Genomic DNA, 15,405 nt, shown 5'->3' with positions numbered 1-15,405 from the left:
TGGGTCCAATCCCTGATCAGAGAACTGAGATCCTGCAAGTCATAGGGCTTGGCCAAAAAAAAAAAGATATACTTTATTTGCATGGATATATAGGACATATATATGAGTCAATTAGTCATATTTTAAGATGACTGAGTTAGTGGCTCTAGCAGACTCTTGTCATTTGCTATATTTGATGTCTTGAGTACAACACACCCTTCTATCATCACTTTGATTTCCTTTTAGGTGGACTCACCTGATGCGTGGTCTTGGTGAGGAATAGTGCAGCGTCTCCTTTTAAAAGCCCAATGAACAAGACTATTCCATCCCCTGTTCCTGTGCTGTCAAGAGATAGATGTGAGACCCATGCTCAGCCTGTTAGTCCTCTACCCCAGGACTTTGCAGCTTGAGCTGGTGGTATTAGGGTATGGGGTTGCTGCAGTGGATAGATCAGTGTGTAGATCACATTTCTGTAGCATGACATTTGCTGTGGTCTCTACTGCTTGGACCGCTTACTCTCTTGTTCCTATCCATTTCCTAAGCCTAGTCATTCCACTTTCTGAGTTGCTAATATACTTTCAGTTAAATATCCCCATTTTGAAAAGTGAGCCAGAACTGATTTCTGTTTTAGAACAAAAAACCCTGACTAAAATATTATCTGAAGATTGGAGATGAGAAGTGGGCTTTCTGTAGTCTACTCCATTGATTAAACTATGAGTGTATGTAGGGTTCTATGCATTTGCCTATGTTTGGAAAAAGGTCGTAGCAGTAACATGGATAAAATTCACTCAAGACTTCTTGGTAAATTGTATTTTGGGATGTCTGTAAGGAACAGTCCTTTCCATAACAATGATGATAATAGCAACCCAAGCATTAAAATAACCACTTATTATATGCCTTTTTACAATAGGCATTTATTTCTTAGAAGGTCTCAATCTTATAACAGCCCTATAAGAACAATTAATCCCATTTTATAGATAACATAACTGAGATTCAGAGAGGATAATAATTTCCCAAAGTCAGACAAGTGGTAAAAAATCAATCAGCATTCCCATCCAGTCCAAATCTTGTCTTTTTGTCCTGCCATGTCACCTCTCTTCCAAAAACAGAAGATTCTAGCCCAGAATACCTTGTTAAGTCTCTGCAGTTACCTTTTTAACCAGTAGAATATGCATAGACATAGCAAAAGGGACTAACACATGATTGAGAAGACAAAGAAGCCTCATGATCTGCTGTCTGCAAGGTGGAGGCTCAAGGCAGCCAGTAGTATTGTCCTAGTCCAAACCTGAAAGCCTGAGAACCAGAGGAGCCAGTGGTATAACGATCTGAGTCTGAAGACCCAAGAGCCAGGAGTGTTGATATCTGAAGTCAGGAGAAGATGGATGTCCTGGCTCAAGCCTTTTCTTCACCTTTGTATTTTAATATGGTCCTCAACAGATTAGGTGATTCTCACCTGCATTGATGAGGCTAGGTCTTTACTCAGTCTATGATTCAAGTGCAATTCTCTTCTACAAACACCTTCACAGATACACCCAGAAATATCCTTCTACTAGCAACACTGGCATCTCTGAGCCTAGTCCTGTTGACAAAACTCACCATCGTATGCCTCAACCTAAAGTTGTTTGTCGGGTTTTTGTTTTCATCTGAAGCTGTTTGTCAGATTTTTATTTTTTCTTTTCTTTTTTTCACCTTCCTTTTGTCTATGACATATTAATTCTGCAGACACCAGGGGCTGTTTTGACCCACCATTCCTCTTTTTAGAATTTATTTTCTTCCCTTTATTTTCCTGAAATATATGTCTTGCCTACTTTGCCTAAAGTTTCTGGAAATGTTTCAAAGATTTAAATTTTTTAAAATTTAAACCATTTCAAAGATTTAAATGTTTCCTTCAATGAGCAAAGAGTCTGATGGTGATATAGGGCAGGAAGTGAAGGTGGGGACAAGGAGGACAGGAGAGACTGTAGTATTTGGGGGACCATGGACTCTGAAAATTTTGGTATAAAAGAAGAAAGGCAGGTCTGTGCTTTCAGTTCAGTTCAGTTCAATCGCTCAGTCGTGTCTGACTCTTTGCAACCCCATGAACTGCAGCACACCATGTCTACCTGCCCATCACAAACTCCCGGAGTTTACCCAAACCCATGTCCATTGAATTAGTGATGCCATCCAACCATCTCATCCTCTGTCGTCCCCTTCTCCTCCTGCCCCCAATCCCTCCCAGCATCAGGGTCTTTTCCAATGAGTCAACACTTTGCATGAGGTGGCCAAAGTATTGGAGTTTCAGCTTCAGCATCAGTCCTTCCAATGAACACCCAGGACTGATCTCCTTTAGGATGGACTGGTTGGATCTTCTTGCAGTCCAAGGGACTCTCAAGAGTCTTCTCCAACACCACAGTTCAAAAGCATCAATTCTTAGGCACTCAGTTTTCTTTATAGTCCAACACTCACACCCATACAAGACCACTAGAAAAACCATAGCCTTGACTAGGTCTGTGCTTTAGAGACAGTATAATAAACTTTCTGTAATGATGGAGTTATATTGGTCTCAATTATTTTATATTTCAGGTAATGGAAACCTCATTTCATAACTATTTAAAATCCCTAGGACTAAGGATTAAGTGGATTCTGGAAAGAATATTCCCACTCAAATTGCCTAAGGAAGCCTTTTTTATTCTTTTAAACTTATCTAAAGTTGAAAGTTAATCCATCGATAGAAACTGTATTAAGAATTAATTAGGATTTTGGTCAGGGAGAATGGAAAATAGAAGGTGCAGAGTGAGGAGGGAAACCCTTTATCTAGGAACTTAATGACTTTAAGGTAGTTTTTCATATAATTAAGCTACATTAATGTAATACAATGTAGCCTGACTACATAGTTGCAATAGAGGCAGATGAATATAAAAATATACCATTGACATAGAGTCATTGTAACTGTTTGTTTTTCACTAGTTTTCTTATTCCAATTACTTACACCAATGTACTTACACCACATTATTATGTTTAATTTGTTGATTTATTCTAACCTCATGAAGTAGATGATGATATGATGACCATCAATAATATGATGATCAAGGCTTGAATGCATGTCCAAAGATTAAAAGTGAAGAAATGGGATAAACTAGTAAAACAAACCATGAGTGAACATGACATGCATATCAGAAGGCCTTGCCTGATGGTAAAAGTGCTTGAAAGCTTATCTCCTCCCACTGCTCGCCAAGTTGAGGGCCCTCTGACACAGTTAAACCTAAGAATTGTGGCAAAGTTTCCCCCAGGGGGTCTGTGACTTGCAGCCAATGGCCTGGTGCAAGGCTTCTGCTTACTCTGTGTGTGCAGGTGCTGACCACATAGCTGCCCTCAGGGGATTTGGGGGCAGCCCCTACTCAAGAAGGTTCCCTCTCCCTTGTGTCCTGTCTGTGACCTGGGTCTTCCAGCTGAGGGCCCTAGACTATACTGGCTTCACTGTAGTATGGTATAGTCTGGCGGGGGGGGGAGGGGGGGTGGTGAAGAAAACTGGAAAGACGACTCCAACTGCCACCCCTGGTCCCTGAAGGAACCACAAGGTCTGGGCCATGAGCAGGTCATGAGGATGATATTCCCATAACCTTCTCTAGTATCCTCAGAGGGTGCTTCTTAGCCCTGACTTTCCTTGCTGTTGTTCAGTCCGTAAGTCGTGTCTGACTCTTTAAGACCCCAAGGACTGCAGCATGTCAGTCTTCCAAGTCCTTCACTATCTCTTGGAGTTTGCTCAAATTCATGTACATTCAGTTGGTGATGCTATCTAACCATCTCATCCCCTGCCACCCCCTTCTCCTTTTGCCTTCAATCTTTCCCAGCATTAGGGTCTTTTCCAATAAGTTGGCTCTTTGCATCAGATGGCCAAAGCATTGGAGCATCAGCTGCTTACTTCAGCATCAGTCCTTCCAATGAATATTCAGGGTTGATTTCCTTTAGGATTGACTGGTTTGCCCCCCTTGCAGTCCAAAGGACTCTCAAGAACCTTCTCCAGCACCACAATCTGAAAGTATCAATTCTTTAGCACTCAGCCTTCTTTATGGTCCAACTCTCACATCCATACAAGACTACTGGAAAAACCATACAGACTATATGGACTTAGTCAGCAAAGTGATGTCTCTGCTTTTTAAAACACTGTCTAGGATTGTCATAGCATTCCTTCCCAAGGAGCAAGCATCTTTTAATTTCATGACTGCAGTCACCATTTGCAATGATTTTGGAGCCTAAGAAAAGAAAATTTGTCACTGTTTCCACTTTTTCCCCTGCTACTGGCCATGAAGTGATGGGACCAGATGCCATGATTTTAGTTTTTCTTCTGTTGAGTTTTCCTTGCTGAGTCCTGCCAGATAATTATCCTTATCCCTAAAACAATGACTGAGGACTCCTAGGAGAGAAGCACATGGGTATCCTAGTGGATACTTCAAGACACCAAGGATCTCAGTCAGGGTCAAGACATGCCTGTAGGACATTTTCTGACTCACTGCAGGTTCCTCTTAGGCTCCTTTCACGCTCAGACCTGCTCAGTGGGGCTGCTGGGGACTGTCCTTTCTCCACTTCAGAAGAGACAACACAGGAATTTTGAGGAGGAAAAAAACTCATAAAGAGAAGCTAATGTTTTGTTGAGGAACTACTGTGTCTCATACACTGAACTACATATTTCATTGAGAGAGAATAAATATTGGGACAAGACAAGCCAGGAACATGGAAACACGTTGCCTTCCAGATGTGTTCCTAGGTGCTCTGCTGGGGAGGAAATTAGAAAATTAAAAAGAGGGTGAGGGGGGAGCCTCCTTTATCCAGTCCTTAAACTTCATTCCCCAGGATTTCTGTCTCTCTCCCAAGACAAGGAAGAGACACAGAGGCACTGAAAGATATGGCCATCGAGAGAGACCCACATTCTCTTCCTATGTGCAGAGTGATGACTGCTATCAGTGTCAAGGGGCAGAAGTTACTGCTCTGGAAATCTCTGCTGTGTCCAGCAGCCCACTTGACCCCTGAGCTACAGCAAAGACAGAAGCACTGCCCCAAAGCTCACCTGCACCCTTCGGTCCCTGCTGGGTGCTCTAGACCTGGGAATGAACCGTGCACGGACACATCGGATTCACTGAAAAAAGGGGACAAGGTTAGAGAGGAGGTGGTGGTCAAGGGCTCACAGAGGCACCTTTTCCCAACCACATGCTTCATACTTCCCTTGACCACTCCAGCTGAGTCGCAGTGGAACCTGGTATGTTAAGGACATCCCTGCAAGCCTCACCTCATTGGTCCTTCACCTATACCTTTCCTTGGCTGGAGACCTTACCTAACAGCCCTTACTCATTCACCACTGATCTACACAAGCTCCTGGTCCCTGGCTGGGGCAGATGAACTGGAGTGGAGGCATTTCTTCAGACCTGAGCTGAAAGATTTCTGAAAGCACAGAAGTAAGTGTCAGTCCTGGGAACATTCAATTAAAAGGGGAAGAAAGGCTGGCAAGGGGGCTAACATGTAGACAGAGTTTCAGAGGATTCAGTACCCAGAAAGGCACAGGGTCTTGAAAGGTTGGTAGACTGCTGCCTGATATACCTGTGCATGGGCAATGTCATGGAGGCCCAGCAAGGGCAACCCCTGAGGCCTGGTAGGACCAAAACAAGTCTAAGCTGGGGACATCCAAGTCAAGTTCAGAGAAAAATAATCAGTTGTTTGGAAACTTTCATCAAAAGTATAGCTCATTATAATTTCCTTCAAAGATATAGATTGTGTAAGTATCTTTCTATTATGTTGGGCTAATATCACAGAAAAGATACTTAATTTTCAATAACACATGATTTAATCAAGGGATAAAAAGAATCTTGCACTTTAAACAAAGTTTTGTTGTCTCTGATGTACCTCACAATGATATTGTCACATCTAAAATAAAGATTCCTGTGCATTGCTGTTGACCAAAGTGGTTCAGGAAAAGTTCAAACTCTGAATGTGATAAAGTCTTAGACAAAAAAAGTAGTAATATCCAGGAAGAAAATGGGATGCCATTATGTGAATATATACCAGTTACCATCACCTTGAGGTTTTAGTTTATATTTAAGCGGTGTTTCTTTTTTGTGTTCCAAAATACGTCATACAATATTGTCTTAAATCTATAGCATCTTTGTATGGATTCTGGTGCCAGAATTCTAGTTTCAAAACTAGACTTTGTCACTTTTTAGCTGTGTGATCTTGACTAACTTACATACCCTCTCTGTGCCTAATTCCCTCATATATAAACAATACTCTATATGATCAATTAACCTATGTCAAGCATAAGAACAAAGCAAGTGCTACGTTAAGAACTGGCTATTATTATCAGCAGGAGTTATGATATTTCATTATTATCTCTGAAAGCAGAGTTGGGAGGAGAGTTAGACTTCTCAGATACACTGACATATGAATTGAAATGTGAAGAAGTAGAAATCAGACAGGGATAAAAGGTGAGGGTAGTAGAAGGGGTTGTTCCTGAGGAAATAGTCTGAGCTTAGTCCCAGAAAGAGGGAGGGATGCAGAATATGGCATGTCCAAATTTCCATTTTTGAATCATTTCCCAAATCTTCCATTTTGAGCTTTGAATAAATCAGAAGGAGAATGCCAGCATCTTTAGCACATGGGACATACACACAAGATATTGAATAAATGAACCAACACATGAATGTGGACTAGACATCGAGGCCTCACATGTGAGAACTGACACCAGAACCTGTTCCTGTGAAGCAGAGTAAACTAATATCCTCCAAGGGGAAGCTCTGTGTCAGACGGATTTGACCAAAGAGAAGTCTACTCATTTCACATATTCATAGATGATGGTCTGGAAGGCCCCATGCTGGACAGTTTGCACTCAGGGTAAGCATCCCACATTCCGCATGACCACTGTATGTGTGTTCCTTGGCAATAAACTCCTGGCTCTGTCCCACTGTGTTTCTAGCTCCTGGCACAGTGCCTGGGGTCAAATTAGTGCTTAATAAATGTTAGTGGAATGGATGGAAAATATGAAATGCCTGTCTTCCCAGGGACAGATAGTAAATGCTTTACACCTGGAAATTTTAGTGATTTGGCTACTGGCTGTGTAACCTAAGTAACTTGCTTCTCGAGACCTTGGTGTGCTCTTTATGAGTGTAGTGCATTGTGGTTGGGTCACTTTAAGTAAATTACTCACCATTCCTGTATCTCGGTTTCTGTATTTGTGAAATGAGGAAAACAGCAATAATAATAAAAAGTGAAGATTGAATTAGTCACTGCATGGTAAGTGATTATAACAGTATTTGGCACATGGTAAGCACTCAATCTTTGTTTCTATTATTTTTATTATCATTTTTTATTTAATAGCCCAAACTAACCCAACGTCGCTATGCATTTGGGTTACTATACAAACAGTTTCTTGATCCGCATCTCCAGAAATTAGAATCAGTAAGTCTGGGTTGGGATGGGATATTTGTTTATCTTATGGCTGATTCTGTTGTGCAGTCAGATTTATTGGCTCCAGAGCCATGCTCAGTGCTATGGGATGCTGTCTCTATAGATGGCAGAGTGAACGACATCCCCGTGTGAATACCATATGGTGACTCTGACCTGGTTTCTTCCAATCTTAGGTTGTGGTTCTGTTCTGTATCCCAAATATGCACAGTTCAGAGTAACCCTATGACATAAATTCAGGACATATTTGATTTTGAAATTAAAGCAGCCACAATTTTGAATCCTTGAGGATTTTTCATTATTTGGCCATCACTGATTCACTTACACAATCTTGCCTGGAAGGTTTAAAAAGTGAATACCTAAATTAAATCCATATGAACTTTAATAGGTACCCTCAGCAGGCACAGTAGTCTTCACCCTGCTGGAGTCTATGTTCTCCCTTCCTTTGTCCTGCAGGTAAGGCATTTTGAAATTTTCTAGAGATCTTTTAGGGACATGAGATCTTCAGCTACTTGTTTGATGTACACCAGGCTCTCCTTGTCCTTCTGGTTAATATCTTCATGGGGACGTTTCACTCTGGAGGTCTTCTGCAGTCTCTTGGCACAGGGCATTTTAACCGGCTCCTTTCATGACTGGGGGACACTTAGTGAGGGCTGGGATCCTTTAACCTCCCGGTGTCAGTTAGGATTTTCCCTAAGTTTATTCTTTGTCTTTATGTGAGCTTACTGGGTGTCTGGAGGGATCTTCAGGATGGAAGTGCATCTTTGGCACCAATATGCTGGGCGTCCCTAATGCATCTAGTGAGTGCATTTTGTCATAATATTACAAGAGCTTTTTTTAAAAAAGGTAAAAGAACTGGAAAGAGAAACATCAAAAGCCTCTCTTGGGATGAACAGCTCTTCTTTTGCCCTAAGAATTGAAAAAGGTAATGGGAGGGAGGTGAATTGGAAAAGAAATGTGATTATTTTATTGTGGGTAAAGGACCTAGCCTACAGTAATTTTGGAAAAGTGACTTCTTGGAGTCAAGGTAGTAATGCCTGATTGCCTATTGTCAAGTTCTTAGCTATCTTTGTGTGTCCAATGAAACCTTCGTTTGATGGGAGGCATGCATGCATGCCAAGTTGCTCAGTCATGCCTGACTCTTTATATCGCTGTGGGCTGTAGGGTTCCGCCAGCCTCCCCTGTCCATGGAATTCTCCAGGCAAGAATACTGGAGTGGGTTGCCATGCCCTCCTCTCGGGCATCTTCCTGACCCAGGGGTCCAGCTCAAGCCTCCTGCATTGCAGATGGATTCTTTACCACTAGCGCCACCTGGGAAGTCCACAGGAGAGGCACCCCTCACCCCTTATATGACAACTGTGCTTGGTTCATGAGGTTTTGGTGAAGCTGACTCCTCCTTCCTCACTCTGGTGAAGGGAGGGCTGTGTGCCATTCATGCCCTAGGCCAGCTCAGCCCAAGTTCTTAAGACTTCTGCAGGAGCAATCTGGAGCCTAAGCATTAAACAGGCAGCAGCAGACTTGGAGCAGCCAGAATTCTCCTGCTATCAAGAGAATAGTTTAGGATTGGACTCTGTGTGATTACAACCTGAGGCAAGCAAACTGTAGCTAACTTCCATCTATTTATGTTTTCCGTGGGCTTGATTCTCTATTTGCACTTCATTCTCCTCTGTTGATAGTTTTTTGTCACAAGCTTTCTCATGAAGTGAATTAGGAATGTAACTAAATGAAAAAATGGAGTGAGACATTTTATATAAAATATAAATGCATGAATATCTCCATTTTCAGAGAAAGAAAATGAAACTCAGATCAAATCATTGTCTTGGTAGGTTTTTGATATATCCCACTAAGCAAATGGCAGAACTGTGGCTAGAACTCATCTCTTTACTTCCAGCCCAAAGCTCTTTAAATACCAATGTATTTAATTAAAATATAACATGCTATACTATGCATAATTATATATGATGTGTAATATAGCATATTAAAAAACACAGACATTACTTTGCCAACAATAGTCCGTCTGGTCAAGTCTATGGTTTTTCCAGTGGTCATGTATGGATGTGAGAGTTGGACTGTGAAGAAAGCTGAGCACTGAAAAAATGATGCTTTTCAACTATGGTGTTGGAGAAGACTCTTGAGAGTCCCTTGGACTGCAAGGAGATCCAGCCAGTTCATCCTGAAGGAGATCAGTCCTGGGTGTTCATTGGAAGGACTGATGCTGAAGCTGAAACTCCAATACTTTGGCCACCTCATGCGAAGAGTTGACTCAGTGGAAAAGACCTGATGCTGGGAGGGATCGGGGGCAGGAGGAGAAGGGGACGACAGATGAGATGGTTGGATGGCATCACTGACTCCATGGGCATGGGTTTGTGTAAACTCCAGGAGTTTGTGATGGACAGGGAGGCCTGGTGTGCTGCAATTCATGGGGTCGCAAAGAGTCGGACACGACTGAGCGACTGAACTGAACTGAACTGAGTATATCCATTGTATTATAGTCTATTGCTGCTATTCAGTTGCTAGGTCATGTCCAGCTCTTTGGGACCCCATGGACTGCGCTGCATCAGGCTTCCCAATCTTTCACTATATCCCGGAGTTTGCTCAAACTCATGTCCATGAGTCAGTGATGCTATCCAACCATCTCATCCTCTGCTGACCTCTTCTCCTCCTGTCCCACAAACTGTAGCCTAACAGGTTCCTCTGTCCGTGAATTTTCAAAGCAAGAATACTGGAGTGTGTTGCCATTTCCTACTCCAGGAATCAAACCCACGTCTCTTGTGTCTCCTGCATTGGCAAGCAGATTCTTTACCAACTGTGCCACCTGGGAAGCCCATTATAGTCTATAGTACTTTAAATACTCAGGTTATTTCTTTTAAAATCTAGCTCCCTGTTGTTTTTCCCCTGTTTATGCATCTTCATGGAAATTGCTTCTCACTGAGAGTCATTTTGTCAGAGTTCTATTGAAGAAACAAATGTAAATGTGCAATCAATACTTCCTTGGAGGGCTGACTTGCTTTAACTGACAGTCTCATCCATTGGGTGGCAGCTTCCAGGCCACCTGTGTACCATCTACTCCACCAAAGCAGCATTTCTGAGAGAGCAATAAAGAATGAAGGCAGATGTTACAAATCTGACTTCCTCTGGAAACTTAGGTAAAAAAAAAAAAACAGAGCAGCAGTTGCCAGTAAACCAAGCAGAGATCCCCGCAACCCCCACCTCCATCACTGCGGCCAGAAGGTGGCCCTTGTCTCTCCAAACCCTGAGGATAGAGGCTGGGACTCAGGCTGGAATCCTGCGGATACTGTGGGGGAGGGGAGTGAGGTGGGGATCGAGCAGAGGCCTCAGTGGGTTTTGCCTTGGCTAGACGTGGTGGAGTGGATGTTCAATTATTCCTCCAATGACCTGGAGTGTACTCCACGCCTCTCAGGTTAGTGTGAGGCTGGCTGTTAACTTTCACAGTCTCTGGTCTCTGCTTCCCGTACAAGTCACTGAGGAATTTCAAACTTTTTTTTTCTTTTTCGGCTCTCCCATGTGGCCTGTGGAATCTCAGTTCCCCAAATAGGGATTGAAAGTGGGCCATGGCAGTGAAAACACAGGCCTGGGGCACTAGGGAATCCCCAAGGAACCCTAATCATCTTCTTCTTCTTTTTTTTTTTTTTTTACTTTTTTTTTTAAATTTATTTTTAATGGAGGAAAATTGCTTTACAACGTGGTGTTGGTTTCTGCCGCACAACATGAATCAGTCGTAATTATACATATATCCCTTCCCTCTTGAGCCTCCCTCCCTCCCCTCCCACCATTCCAGCCCTCTACATCATCACAGACCACCAGGCTGCGCTTCCTGCATTATATAACGACTTTTCACTAGCTATGTGTTTTGTACAAGATAGCGTATATATGTCAATGCTACTTTCTGTGGAATCCAGATCTTAACCAAATGCCCTTCGGTGGTAAAAAACCTGTCTACCAATGCCAGTGCGGGAGATGTAAGAGACGCGAGTGCAATCCCTGAGTCAGAAAGATCCTCTGGAGAAGGAAGTGGCAACCCACTCCAGTATTCTTGCCTGGAGAATCCCATGGGCTGAGGAGCCTGATGGGTTACAGTCCACGGGGTCTCAAAGAGTCGGACACAACTGAAGACTTAGCACACATTGAATGGCACGCTTGCAGTCTTTCCTCTAGAAGGGAATCCCATAGCCCTGGCTCAAGTAACCCACAAATGACATTTAATAGCGGTGCCTCACTCCACTGGGCCCGCAGGCCATTGTCAGTCTCAAATAACAGTTTCCAGAATGTTCTATGGTCAGAGAAGTTGAAGGGCACGCCTCCTCCAAAGGGGCCTGAGCTGCTGCCCAGGGCGACATCTCATGATAGAACTGATGTGGGATTGGGGGAGAGCCTCTCGGGGTCTCAGAGTGAAGCGCCACCACGTCCCCTCCCCCAACACCGCCTGGGTCCCTGGAGCTCTGAGGGCAAGGACAGGGCAAGACATTGGACCTGAAGGGGTAAATGGGCTGTCAGAGGGTGTCTCTTCTGCCTGACATCTCACCACCTACCCCTGCCTCTGTCCCCACATCCCAGATTTAATCCTTAGAGCAGGGCTGTCCAACGGAACTTCCTGAGATGGTGGAAATATTAGACATCTGTGCTGCCCAGCAGACTACCTACATATGGCTGTTGTGAACTTGAAATGTGACTAGTGTGAATAAAAGAATTTATTTTAATTAATTTAAATGTGGGTCTTCCCTGGTGGCTCAGACAGTAAAGAATCTGCTTGCAATGCAGGAGACCTGGGTTCAATCTCTGCGTCAGGAAGATTCCCTGGAGGAGGAAATGACAACCCACTCCAGTATTCTTGCCTAGAGAATCCCATGGACAGAGGAGCCTGGAAGGCTACAGCTCATGGTGTCGCAAAGAATCAGACGAGATAGAGCAACTAATAACAATTTAAATGTAAATAGCCGTATGTGACAAGCAGCCCCTGTATTGAATAGCACAGGTGTAGAGACATTTACCCTAGAGCTATGAGGATGAATTCTAGGAAGCCTTTCTCTGGCTTGCTGACTGCAGCAGTGTTCTTTCACCTTACTATCTCTTCCACCTTACTATCTTCTTTTTCTACCAGATTTGTAGCTCCCCTAAGGCAGCTATTTATTTTGGAAGATCTGTTTTTGTCAGAAAAGATTTAGCTCTTCGTGGCTCTGGTCGCTATAACCACCTTAAAGTGTTCTCACAGTCCTATAGGATCTCTGAGCCTTATGTGAAAACCTCTGAACTGTGGGATCTCACCTTTCACAGGGATATTTCCTGCCTCAGTCTGGATGAGGCCATAACTGTCGTCAGCTGTAGAGTAGTATCCTCCAGCCTACTGCATCCCCCACAACCTGGTGACAACCAGTATTTCCAGCTCTGCTCCCTGGAAATGCCACGTTTTCATCCCCAAACTCTCCTTCATGTCCCCCCTGTGCCAGGAAAAGGTGGTTTCCCCTGTGCCTTCAGACACGGAGCAGACAAGGACCAGTGTCTTCCCTTCAATCACCTGCCTTCTGGGGCAGAGTTTCCATGGAAACAGAAGACACAGGATCCCTGTGCAAACAGGAGACAGAAGATATGACTTGACTCTGGGGAACATCAAGGCTGAAGTGGTTGGTATCACCCTAAACATGACAGCAGATAGAATTGGCAATTTTGAGCAAGATCCGAAAACAGAGATACTTGCAGACAGAATTGAGGATGGTGATTGTCAGTTCTGAGTATATGTCTGTGGGAGGCAAGTTCTTCACTTCCCAGCCTTCAGTCACATGAGGTTTCTCACCTCGTAAGATGCTCACTTCAGGATTCTGATTCCCCTAGGAGGCCAGAGTGGGCAGTTCCAGGGAAAAGTCCTTGGGTTTGTGTTTGGTGACAATGGGTAGAAGTCTTGTGTTGAGAACTAGGAAGGAAATGGAAAATATTAGCCTTCCTTTAAAGTGACATCACACAAAAAGATAAATTGCTTTTCTCCCATCCTCTCAGATCTACTTCAAGACCCCTGCTTCAATACGGTCTTCTCTAATTGCCCCAGTGTAAAATGAGTCTCTATGTTCTTTCAAATCCTATTGTGCTGGATTTGCTGCTAAACTATTCTCTGGCTGTCAGCTCCTTCTACAGCCTCTATAGCATAGGCACCTTGTATATATCTGCCCAGGAGGAGGAAATGGCAACCCACTCCAGTATTCTTGCCTGGAGAATCCTGTGAACAGAGAAGTCTAGAGGGCTACAGTCCATAGACCATAGTCCATGCAACCATAGGGTCGCAAAGACTCAGACACGGCTAAATGACTGAGCACACACACAGTATATATCTGACTATGTTACAAGAGGAATGTGGTATACCTGCCAAGGTTCTGTGGTTCTTGAAGTCTCTTGAAAACTGTTTTATTCCTAAAACACTATTATAAATGAGAGGAGCACAGGATAGCATCAGTATCTCTCTACCACAGACCCCCATCCCTACCTCGGGGAAAAGGAGGAACTAAGGTCTGAACAGTGCCCTGCTCTACCTCTCTTTTCCAGACCCAACCTCCCTTTTCACCAGATCTCACTCCACGTGTGAATCTGGGGTCTCTGACTCTGTTTTCAGACACAGGAAGCCACTGTCTGTGCCTCGTACCAGGAAGACCCTGAGTCTTTTCTTCACCTGGCAGCAATCTGGAGCTTTGGGGGGGGGGCTGCTCCAGTCTGATACCAGGTCCTAGACTTCTCTGAAGAGATGTAATTGAAGTTGGGCATCTGACTCTGAAAAGCAGAGTCTCAGATCAGGGTTACTGGACTCCTGTTGGTGGGCCAGAGGGTGTTGGCTACCAGCACAAGAGTTGGAAACAGTTCTAAAGAGAACAAGATCTCAGGGCAGCAAGGGTCAGAACACCTGGAGAGACCCATCTGTGTCCTCAGCACTATCGAATAGATCTCACAGAATCAGGTCAATAACATCACCACCCATCTCCCTGACACAACTGAATTATCACAGCTTCTGCCTCTGGCTTTCTAGCAAACTTTGATAAACACACCCTCTCCTTCCGCACTCCTTGACCAGCCTTGTTTGCACCCAACCCTGCTATACCTGTAGTATGGTTATGACCTTGAACTTTGATCCTTTGGGTTTCCCTGGTGGCTCAGTTGGTAAAGAATCTACCTGCAGTGCAGCAGACCCGGGTTCCATCCCTGGGTTGGGAAGATCCCCTGGAGAAGGGAACGACTACCCACTCCAACATTTTAACCTGCAAAATTCCATGGACAAAGGAGCCTGGCAGGTTGTCGTCCCTGGAGTCGTACAGAGTCAGACACAACTGAATGCCTTTCACTTTCACTGCTATACTTGGAGTGTAATCATTACCTTGACCTTTTATCTTTACAAGGTTTGAAATCCTTTCCCATAGAGATACATAACATTCTCCAGAAATTAGTAATATATAAGCCACTGTTTCTAGAGGCTGGTTTTGGTACCCTAAAAAGCTTGATTCCTTGTAAAAGCAGCAAGTTTTTTCCCATCCTTGTGGTAAAACATTTCATTCAGTTCCCCTCCCTCTCTTCCCCAGCATCTCAGAATCACTCCATCTTCTTCAAAGATAGAGTGAGGGACCTGGAGAATCAGCTGGCCCGCAACAGACAGCAGACTTTCAATTCATTCCTTGATTTTCCATCATCTGTGTGCCTGGTGAAACCTTGCACTCACTTTCCTCAAAAAACCTATGTATTCAGTCTATTCAATGACAGTTTTGCTTTTTCCTCATGAATTTGATCCTTTGCTCAGGAGCAGGTGATTTCTGAAGTCTGACCCTCTTCTCCCTCACTTGAAGAGACTACTGGGTGCATAGGGTCACTGGGACTCAAGTTCAGGTTATAGCACTTCTAAAGGAAATCAACTCTGAATATTCATTGGAAGGACTGATGTTGAAGCTGAATCTCTAATACTTTGTCCACCCAGTGCAAGAGTTGATTCATTGGAAAAGACCCTGATGTTGG

The sequence above is a fragment of the Cervus canadensis genome, chromosome 2 (assembly GCF_019320065.1).
Source record: "Cervus canadensis isolate Bull #8, Minnesota chromosome 2, ASM1932006v1, whole genome shotgun sequence".
NCBI lineage: Eukaryota > Metazoa > Chordata > Mammalia > Artiodactyla > Cervidae > Cervus > Cervus canadensis.
This window is presented reverse-complemented; position numbering follows the sequence as displayed.